The sequence below is a fragment of the Abramis brama genome, assembly GCF_963993115.1.
Source record: "Abramis brama genome assembly, chromosome: 8".
NCBI lineage: Eukaryota > Metazoa > Chordata > Actinopteri > Cypriniformes > Leuciscidae > Abramis > Abramis brama.
Genome location: NC_139970.1, coordinates 44,648,353 through 44,659,654, shown reverse-complemented (window position 1 = coordinate 44,659,654; position 11,302 = coordinate 44,648,353). Strand labels below are relative to the sequence as shown.

Here is an 11,302-nt window from a genome sequence, read left to right as displayed (position 1 = left end):
TTTACTATATATTCACATAGAAAACAGATGATTTACATTAGAATAATATTTCACAATTTTTACTGTATTTTTGATCAAATAAACGCAGCTTTGATGAGCAGAAGAGACTCTTTTAAAAACATAAAAAATCTTAGCGACCCCAAACTTGTGAACGGCAGTGTGTGTCTCAAAGCCTGTTTGCACCCGTTTTGTTTTGGCTGATCTTGTGCTTTTGGGTGATTTGTCATCAGTAAATCCCCTTAACCCTCTGAGGTCGGCAATCATGCCGGCGTGATTTGCTCGGTTTTTTTTCCTATTAGTTCAAACGAGAGTCCAAATACTCTGTTGACTTTGATCTTACAAACCAGTTTCATACATCAATCGATCCTGTTAAATGTGTATTATTTTTGTGTATACTCACAATAAAAACAAAGTGTTTTGCTTTTTGCCAAATAAAGAAAAATAAACACGAAGCGAGTTCTGCCTTCTCTCTGTCAGTGTAGTCCATTCTGAAACGAATGTTAATCAAAGAACAAAGGTAAGAGAGTAAATTACTCACTCAGACCCGGCGCCAGGAGGATTATTATACCGGTAGCCTAATCATGAATGCGCTCTGCTATCTTTAACACATCTCCGGCGAACGGCTTCTTCACACAAAAGAAAAACTCTTCATGAAGCGCAGTGAAATTCAGCGACCATGTCAAGTCAAGTCAAATCAAGTTTATTTATATAGCGCTTTTCACAATACAGATTGTATCAAAGCAGCTTCACAGTATTAAATTAAAATAATACATCAATGCTTGTTTCTAGTGAAAATAGTCCACGTTTGGTAATGCTGATCAATAGTATTGTTGATTGATTAATTCAATTAAATATCCTTAAATATCCCCAACTGAGCAAGCCAAAGGCAACAGTGGCAAGGAACCGAAAAACTCCATCAGGTGACCTAATTAGGGTTGGGCAACGATTAATCGTGATTAATCGCATCCATAATAAAAGTTTGTGTTTACATAATATATGTGTGTGTACTGTGTATAGTTATTTAGTCTATATAAATACACACATACTGTATGTGTATATTTAAGAAAAAATTGGTATTTATATATAAAATATTCATATATAATATAAATTATGTATAAATATATCTACAGTATATACATGCACATTTTTCTTAAATATACACATACATATGTGTATTTTTATATATACAAAATAATTATACGCAGTACACACACATATATTATGTAAACACAAACTTTTATTTCGGATGCGATTAATCGTTGCCCAACCCTAGACCTAATGGAGGAAAAAAAACCTTGGGAGAACCCAGGCTCAGTCGGGGCCAGTTCTCCTCTGGCGTTTATGAGCTAGAGGTCGGATTTAACTGTAAGATTAAAAGTATTATATGAATGCCTGGCTGAAGAGATGCGTCTTTAATCTAGTTTTAAACTGGGAGAGCGAGTCTGAGCAACGAACAGTATCAGGAAGACTATTCCAGAGTTTTGGAGCTAAATGTGAAAATGCTCTCCCTCCTTTGGTGGATCTGGATATCCTAGGTATGACCAAAAGCCTCGAATTTATTGATCTTAAAGAGCGCGATGGATTATAGGGCGATAGAAGATCCGTTAAATAGACTGGAGCTAAGCCGTTTAGGGCTTTATAAGTCAGTAGCAATACCTTGTAATTAATACGGAACTTTATAGGTAACCAATGTAGTGATGATAAAATCGGTGTTATATGATCATATTTTCTTGATCTAGTAAGAACTCTAGCGGCTGCATTTTGGACTAACTGTAGCTTGTTTAATGAGGACGCAGGACAACCGGCCAATAAAGCATTACAGTAATCTAGTCTCGAGGTCATGAATGCATGAACTAACTTTTCTGCATCAGAAACTGATAGCATGTTACGTAGCTTAGCAATGTTTCTAAGGTGGAAAAAGGCTGTTTTTGTAACATATGAGATATGATTTTCAAAAGACAGGTTGCAGTCTAATATAACACCCAGGTCTTTTACTGTAGAGGATAAAGTAACAGGACATCCTACGATGTTAAAGTTGTATTGTGAGAGGTTCTGTGGGCGGTTTTTTGAACCGATAAGTATTACCTCTGTCTTGTCTGGATTTAATAATAAAAAATTGCACGTCATCCAATCTTTTATATCTTTAACACACTCTGTCAATTTGGATTTTAGCGTTTTCATCCGGCCGTGATGAAATATATATTTGAGTGTCATCAGCATAACAATGGAAACTAATTCCATGTTTCCTTATAATATTTCCAAGTGGCAGCATATATATTGAGAATAACAGAGGGCCTAACACAGATCCCTGCGGCACTCCATAGTTTACTGGAGTTATGATCGATTTTTCTCCATTTAAATAGACAAAATGGTAGCGGTCAGATAAGTATGATCTAAACCAGCTTAATGCTTGTCCTTGAACACCAGTATAATTTTGTAGTCGATCTAAGAGTATTGTGTGATCTATAGTATCGAACGCAGCACTTAGATCGAGTAAAACTAGTATTGAGATACAGCCTTGGTCAGAAGCTAAGAGTAAATCATTTGTGATTTTAACGAGCGCAGTTTCAGTGCTATGATGCGGCCTGAATCCAGACTGAAACTTTTCATAGATATCATTTTCTTGCAAGAAAGAGCCCAGTTGAGCGGACACAACTTTTTCTAGTATTTTAGACATAAAAGGAAGATTTGAAATGGGTCTATAATTTGCTAGATTATTATGATCTAATTGTGGTTTCTTAATGAGAGGTTTTATCACTGCCAGTTTAAATGTTCTTGGAACATGACCTAAAGATAAAGACGAGTTAATAATATTGAGGAGAGGCTCTTCCACTACAGGTAACACTTCCTTCAGTAGTTTAGTTGGTATAGGATCTAATAAACATGTTGTTGTTTTAGATGAAGTGATAAGTTTATTTAACTCTTTTTGTTCTATAGTTGTAAAGCACTGTAATTGTTCTTGCGTCGTGATAATTGAGGCTGAATTATAAGGCGCGATTGAGGATTGAACGTTTACAATTGTGGTTCTGATGTTTTCTATTTTCTCAGTGAAGAACTTCATGAAATCATTACTACTAAACTGTAACAGAATATCTGTGGCGTTTCCTGATGGATTACTCGTAGATATTCGAATATATTCAAATACAAAAGCATTTTTCTCAAAAGTGACAGCCCTAGCGCAAGTTTATGATCGAATCAGAGAAAAAAATGCACAAGCGTGGTTTACAAGTCACATCAATGTCACGTGTCTTTACGGGTTGTGTGTGAATGCATTCTGATTCTGGAAAATCACTGGCAGTGTGAATGAACCAAAATCAAACGAACCCGGGCCACTTTATCCGTGTATTTTCGAGGATGCCCAAGTAAACCGTTTTTAACAAATTCGGCAAACTACCTTATCTTTAACAGTTACTTTACCATCTATGGCGTAGAACTAGGGATGTTAACCGATGACCGTTTGACCGATGGTTGACCGTATCAACGTTAACCGATCAAAGTTGTCGGTAGTCGGTTAAAAAAAAAAAAGTGATCTCTAAATTAAGCTATTATAGACAGTGGACTAAACGCTACAGTTAGCCATCTTATTCCAAGATCTTTTTGTGTGAAGTGAATAAATCCCTCACACTCAATTTTTCATAACTTGCCTGTTTGTAGGGTTTGTTTGTAACTTGTGTGATAAAGTGCTTGATTTCAGTGGTAACAGATAAGGTGATGATGATCATCATCTTTCTTTATTATTGTTAGCACTACCTCAAACTAAAGTGGCGTCTCTTCGGAGCTGTCATTTTCTTAAATGAGCCGCGGCAATGTTTCAAATGAGCTTCTAACGCTAGACAAACGCCTTTATTTTCAACGCGATCACCTTGTACCCAAACCATTTCGAAACTAAAGAGCCATTTGTCCTCCGATTACATACAAGCTCCTCGGCGCCGCGCTTGCGGGACTCATGTTTCGCGCTGTAGGGGATTTAAAAAAAGTGACGTGAGTGGAAGGGCGGCAGAGAGATGCGACAGAGTTGCGAAATTGCAGGCGCGACTCGAAATGGCTGTTATTTCAAATAGCGTGTATTTTAAACTAATCGGTTAACCGATTTCAACCGGCTAATGAGGCTCGGTGGTCGGTCAAGAAATGTTTTAGTTTTCGCCATCCCTACGTAGAACCCAGAATATTTCCAGACACTACTTTTTAGATGAGCTGGAGTCGTAATTGTCCGCTCAGGCTGGCCGTTCTGTGCGTCATCTTCCATTATCAAAACCATCCCACTCCCAAACAGGCTCAAGATACGGTGCTTGAGGACTGTAGACCAGTGGCTTTAGCATCTGTGTTCTGCGAATGTGTGGAGAGACTGGTTTGTCAGCAACTCTCCCAGACAATGACTGGAAAACTTGGCCCTTTGCAATCTTAAAGCAACACTATGGCACTCTTCCTCTGCGGTCCCCCTACAGGTTGGAAGCGGAATTGTCCATTACAACTGTCGTAAATCATTTAGCCTACGTCGCACGCTAGCTGTTCACCCAGCACCGGCACTGGAATGAATGATGTCCACAGACAAGGTAGAGTATGTTGCATGATTTTATGAAAGTATGATGTATTGCGACATCAGAAACGAAGAAAAACTAAATGACTATTGTAATGCTTGCCATAAAGCAAGTCAAATTTGTAGTTTTCTTAAGTCTCATTCGAACTACAGAAACACGACCCGATCTGGCAAACTTGTATAGTGCGGTTATAGCTGATAAAGGGCTGCAAAGCGGAGACATAAGTGCCGTTCACCCTGTTACGACTTGATGATCCACTGAAACGATTTTGGAAACATTATTTTAAGGTAAACAATGTTACATAGTGTTGTTTTAAAGTGTTGTTGTGTGGTTGTCTCTTGTATTTGTTTGTTGAGCCCTTGTCTAAATAGAATTTTCTACCCCTGTGCTTATAGACAATACAGCTTTTTTGAATTTTTTATTTTTTTAATTTAATTATGTCACTTTTAAAGGGGTGGTTGATTATGATTTTACTTTTCTAACTTTAGTTAGTGTGTAATGTTGCTGTTTGAGCATAAACAACATCTGCAAAGTTACGACGCTCAAAGTTCAAAGCAAAGGGAGATATTTGCTTTTAAAGAAATCGCTTTTTAAGGACTACAACAAACGGCTGGTAGAGACTACACCACATTCCTCCCGGGTTAGTGACATCACCAACCCTAGAATTTACATAAACCCCGCCCCCGGGAACGCCATTTATAGATTATCATGACAGAATATGCTAATCAATGACTTGAAGACAACTACACATCAGCTTCATAAATTCATCAACTAACCATTCAGAAATGTTGCTTCTACATGTTGTCACTTCTTCTTGAGTCTCTCCATCATTGTCTGACTCCGGTTTGAACATAAAAGGCTAAAAGTTTTTGACATTTTCAGTGCGTGTGTGTGAGGTAATCAAAGCTGCTAAGAACAAGCTGTTAAAGCTCCGCCCCCTGTGCCGGGAGCAGCAGCTCATTTGCATTTAAAGGGACACACACTCACCCTCAAAAAATGACAATTTTAACATGCTATATAAAAATATCTGTGGGGTATTTAGAGCTAAACCTTCACACACACACTCTGGGGACATCAGAGACTTATTTTACATCTTGGGAAAAGGGCATTATACCACACCTTTAAACAACTGAATGTGTCCTTGCTGAATAAAAGTATTAATTTCTTTTTTTTAAATCGTACTGACCCCAAACTTTTGTACTGTACCATTCAGCCGTACTGTCTTTGTGTTGAAGCAGTTTACATATTTAAATCAAAATTACAGTCAAATTCGAACTAATCTGCTCGTATCTGCATTCAACATCAATAAGCCACAATCACCATTATGAATAATGTCTCTTTACAGTCTTAAATGAGCCTTTATCAAACACTCATTGTTGTACGGCCAGATATTATTCAGAAATCAGAAGAACATGTCGCCAAACTCATTAAAAACAGCCTTTGTTATGCATCATTTATATCACGAATATCATGAATATTCAGTGTATCACGCAGCCATAAAAACAGAACATGCAAAGCATTTTGTCTGGTTTATTATAAGCATTGAAAGACCCATGAGGGGTTTTTACAGACACTAGTCAAAACTAGGCCGTTCTGGCATTTGGATTTGCTCAAATCCTGGAGAAAATCCCAAGACCACAACTCTCTCTCTCTCTCTCTCTCTCTCTCTCTCTCTTCAATCCTATTAACCATTAACTCAGTCAACCTGTAATGATTTACAACTCTAAAGCTATTTATAACAGCGAGAGCTGTAGCGTGGGAGTGGATGTGATCAACTTATGAAGATTAGGCGTGGGAATCGAACGCAACGTAATGAACATAATTCATAATGTTTATATTATAATGCCTTAAAACTAAATCTTTAAAAACAACACTGTGCCTTTCCCTCTGAGCATACTTAGATTACATCCGACATAAAACATGTAGATTCGACTTTTCTACATGCATCCTTTGCAGAGAAAGCAATCCCATAATGCACTGCAATGAGAGGTGGACGAATACTGAGAAGCATCAAGTAAAAATGTTTAATTTTTTTTATTATTAATGCATATTTCTGCCTAATTTGATTATGCTGTCAGCTTGCCTTTTACTAAGATACATTTTCTCCCAGTAATGCCACAAGAAGTTATATTTTGCAATTTGCATAAAATAAACTTTTTTTTTACGTTCCCATTTTGTGGTCAATGAATTTTACACTAGAAAGTGCAATTTCAAACCAGTGAAATATCTGAGATAAAATACGTTTTTAAAATGTATCTTACAATAAAAATACATTTCTGTGCAGCATGTTACTATCTTTAAATTAAATAGTGTGATGTCTTTATATCGGCATCAAACATCTATATGGCTTGCACTAATTAAACACTATGAGTAAAATCATGTACACCAGTTTCTGTATAGTGTAATTTGTATGTTCAATATTTCATCAAGTTGCACGACGCGATTTTAGAGATCATGATTCTGAATAGACGAAACAAAAATCACTAGAGTTTCTGACAAAATATTAATTTCAGTAGTCTATTTAAATCCGTTTGAGTGAATGATTCAATGACTCACTCATAAAGACTTCACTTGTTTCATTATTGGATGAATCAGCGTTGTTGAACGAATATTTTAAATGAATGATTCAATGACTCACATTTTAGTCTCGTCGCCACCTACTGGTGTAACGATGTAATTAATTCAATCTTTATTTGAAGCATCAAGTTACTCTCAAAAGGTGATCGCTACCGTAGACATCAGTGATTATGTCCGTAATATAAACTTTTATCCAGTGCTTCTGTGATAATCTGAATTATTTTAAGACAGAAATAATGTCTTAAAGCAGTTTCATATCTATACATGACAACGGCTCTCTCTGGTTCAGAACACAGATCTGAATGTTCGCTGATTTTGTCAAAGGTTTTAATAGACAGAGACGAATCTCTGTTGTTTAGGAATAAAATCACGTGGGTGTTTGAATCAAGATCACGATCTTTTAACGATTAATATATTTTAGGGTAATTTGATTATCGGTAAGAGATATTTTTCTCCAAAATCAGCAAATTCCATGTGGGCCTGTGGGGGTGATGTGGGCAGTTCGGCAGGTTTGGGAAAAACAATAACCGAGCTACTATCAGTGACAATTACAGAGAGGGAAATCATATTAATTATTTTTGGAATCTTATTACACGAGAATTATCACTCATTTCTAAAGAAACTGCCGGTTACACAGTAGCTGACCTAATGTCTGGTGTTAAAAACTCAATAAAATTAAACTTTTAACTTCCGTACAAATATTTAGAAATGAGCTGTACTGTAGTACAGTAAGCCAACAAAATCTGATGCTGTCATGTGACTCAAGCATCTAAATCACTGATATCAACAAGTGATGGAGGCTTTCAGCTGAACACTGATAAACTAATAAACTAACAACTTTAAATAATTTATATTGAAGAGTTAACAATACAGTTTAACCCTAGAAACCTTCCTATATACTCATTAAAAAAATCACATGAAGGGTCAATAAACTGTTCCATAAAAATATTATTTAATGTGTCTGGCTTTAATTTACTTTGCATTTGAGAACAAGACTCAAAAATGTGTCACGTGGTCATTATGTTTTGAGCGTATTTGCTGCAGTAACTTAACGTTACTATTTGAAGTACAACTAACTAGTAACTAGTGAAGATCGCCCCTCCCCCACCCGCTCATCCTGAAGCATGTGCCGCTTCCCTCAGCGTGTTTTAGGACAAAAACAACACGAAATGAGCTTTATTAAGTGTATATCACTTACTGAGGTGGTCGACCAACACAAAACATGGCGGAAATAAGACTTTAGATGCTTCAAATGTGAGTAAAGTTCAAACGTGGTGCGTGTCGAGCAGATCTTTGAGTTTCCTCACAGAGATTTCCAATCCACACAGTAAAAGTTGAAACGCTAATATTCTTACCGCCAAGATTCAAGTTCCCGCTTCTCTTTCACTTCCACTAGGAAAATATCCTCCAACTTCAGTGTGCAAACTGCGACTTTACACCCATCTTCTCCAGCCAGATTTCCCCTCAGCGGTTTGCGATCGTTGTATTCCGTTAAAACATCGACGTGAGACGAGAATCGAGGGTTCGTGTGCCAAAGTTCACGTTTAAATGTCGATCGTGTGTGTTTTTTAGACAAGTTTCCTGTGTGTTTCTCACAGAATGAGCGTCGGAAGAGAGACAGTAACGCACACACACACACTACAGCAGAGAGAGCGCGCGAGGCGGGCTGTGTTCACATACACACACTGCGCCCTAACTAGACAGCGACTCAATAGCACACTACACTAGCATAGGCTAGGCTACTGCTCTTACTATTTCTGTAGCATATAATATTTATATTGTAGGCTACGCAGAGAATAGTGAGGCATTTTTACTGGACATTGACATGTTTTTATTTTGAACAGTAGCCTAAAGCATTTTTATAGAAAATGGAAAATGTTAAGTTATATATATATATATATATAAAATTTAACATTTTCTATAAAAATGCTTTAGGCTACTGTTCAAAATAAAAACATGTATATTAAAAAATTTAAATTGTTTTTATTTATACAAAACTTAATAAAAATGCTAAATTATTTATTTTACATTTTAAATAGTAAGGCATTTTTTATACAGAATTGAATTAAAAAAATGCCAAAACACCTGTGTGTGTGTGTATATATATATATACACACACACAGGTGTTTTGGTGTGTGTATATATATGTATGAGCAATGCACCAATTGAAAAATACAAAAAACACACATTGCAATTGGCAATTTATGCAAATTAACATTTTATCTGTTCTCATTACTGACTTATTTTATACAGTCAATCAGTCATAAATTAATTTTGCAATAAATAACTTTGAAATAAATCAATATTAGGTTGGTTTTCTGAGTGCTGTCTAGGTAGGGAGCTCACTAGCTATTGAGACACAGAAGATGGGGGGAGGGGGAGTTTTGCACTTTGTGACCCGCAATGGAAAAATAAGCAGTTGACCTTAAACCTGCTTATTCAACAGCACAACATCAGAACACATCCACGGTGAAATAACACATCCTTTTATGCCTCTCATATTTCAATACTTTAAATGAACATACAGGAGCATAAATAATAATAATTCCCAGAACATTGCAGAGGTTTTGCATGAACATTTTAAACACTGTATTCTAATCAGGCGCAGCATGCGACACTTTCACAACCAGTCAGACCATATTTGATATTTAATAAACAGTCATGTTTTCACAGTGGGCGGAGCTAACCAGTGTGACAGAAACCATGTGACCGAGTAAATGCGTGTGTCATAAAGCCCAGATTTACATGGGAGATATGTTGCTTTTTCATGTCATGTCCGGTTAGCACATATTCAAAAAAAAAAAAAAGAAAAAAAGTTTTTTGATACAATAATTTCCTAAACCAGTGTTGACACATGATCTCCTGAAACAACAAAGAGAATGAAACATCCGTCTATGTTCAATATAATCACTTTGAGTTCATGTTTGCCTGTGTCTCGCGCTGAATAAGATGATGTGTAATAATGATGTGTAAAGATGATGTGTAATAACTCTCCTCAGTTGTTATGATCGTGTGTTTTGCGCCTGTAAGGTCACACTGATTCATGCTCTTTTCCTCCTGCACGGTCATTCACACTCGGAAAGTAAATAAGAAGACAGGCGGACATTAGTGTGACACACTCCTCCGACAGCCGTAAACACTGGAGTAAACACGCAACGGGTCACGCTGAGGAAAAACGCGAGAACTCATTTAATAATGCGATATGCGATCATGCTTAAAGTGTGTAAAATAAATTTGAATTATCTTTAAAAAAATATTTAAAATTATATAACCTGTTTCACATTTATTTGTGACAAGAAAACATCCATGAAACTTCTGACAGTGAACATCAGTGTTTTATAGCATCAGATTCAGAAGTGTTATTTTAACATCAGTGTGAAGGTTCAGGGGTTCAGGTTATCCTACATCAGGGTTATTAAACAACAGAAACTGAATAATTAAATGTAAAAATAAAGCACTGCGTAGTTTAAATATACAGTAAATATATACTGATGCAAAAGTGATTCAGCAGTGAGTGAGTTTCTCTGTCTCGTGTTCATGACCCCAGTTATTGCAAGCCGGTGCGATATGCATATCTCGATATATACAATTGCGATATTTTGATAATTTCGATATATATTGTGCAGCCCTAGTTTACACAAATAATAGATTCAATACAATTCACATTTCATTTTATAGCGCTTTTCACAATACACATCGTTTCAAAGCAGCTTTACAGAAAAATAGATGCTTTATTTATATATATATATATATATACTACTGTTCAAACGTTTGGAGTCTTTTTAAAGAAATTAATACATTTATGCAGCAAGAAGGAGCATTAAATGTATCAAAAGTGACAGTAAAGACATTTATAATGTTACAAAAGATTCTATTTCAAATAAATGCTGAACTTTTGAACTTTCTATTCATCAAAGAATCCTGAAAAATCAAATGTATGACGTTTTCCACAGAAATATGAACTGTTTTCAACACTGATAATAATCATAAATGTTTCTTGATCATCAAATCCTCATATTAGAGTGATTTCTGGAGGATCATGTGACACTGAAGACTGGAGTAATGATGCTGAAAATTCAGCTTTGATCACAGGAATAAATTACACTTTACTGTATATTCACATAGAAAACAGATGATTTACATTACAATAATATTTCACAATTTTTTTTTGTTCAAATACATGCAGC

At 36.1% G+C, this 11,302-nt stretch overlaps 1 protein-coding gene across 1 annotated transcript in view; it reads right to left on the bottom strand.

The window, feature by feature from the left end:
• Positions 1-8,808, bottom strand: part of tbl1x (transducin beta like 1 X-linked) — a 31,629-nt gene extending 22,821 nt beyond the window's left edge. The window contains exon 1 of the mRNA XM_084121644.1: positions 8,471-8,808. The gene's annotated coding sequence lies outside the window, so the exon portion shown is untranslated. The remainder of the gene's footprint in view (positions 1-8,470) is intronic.
• Between the last annotated feature and the right edge of the window lie 2,494 nt (positions 8,809-11,302).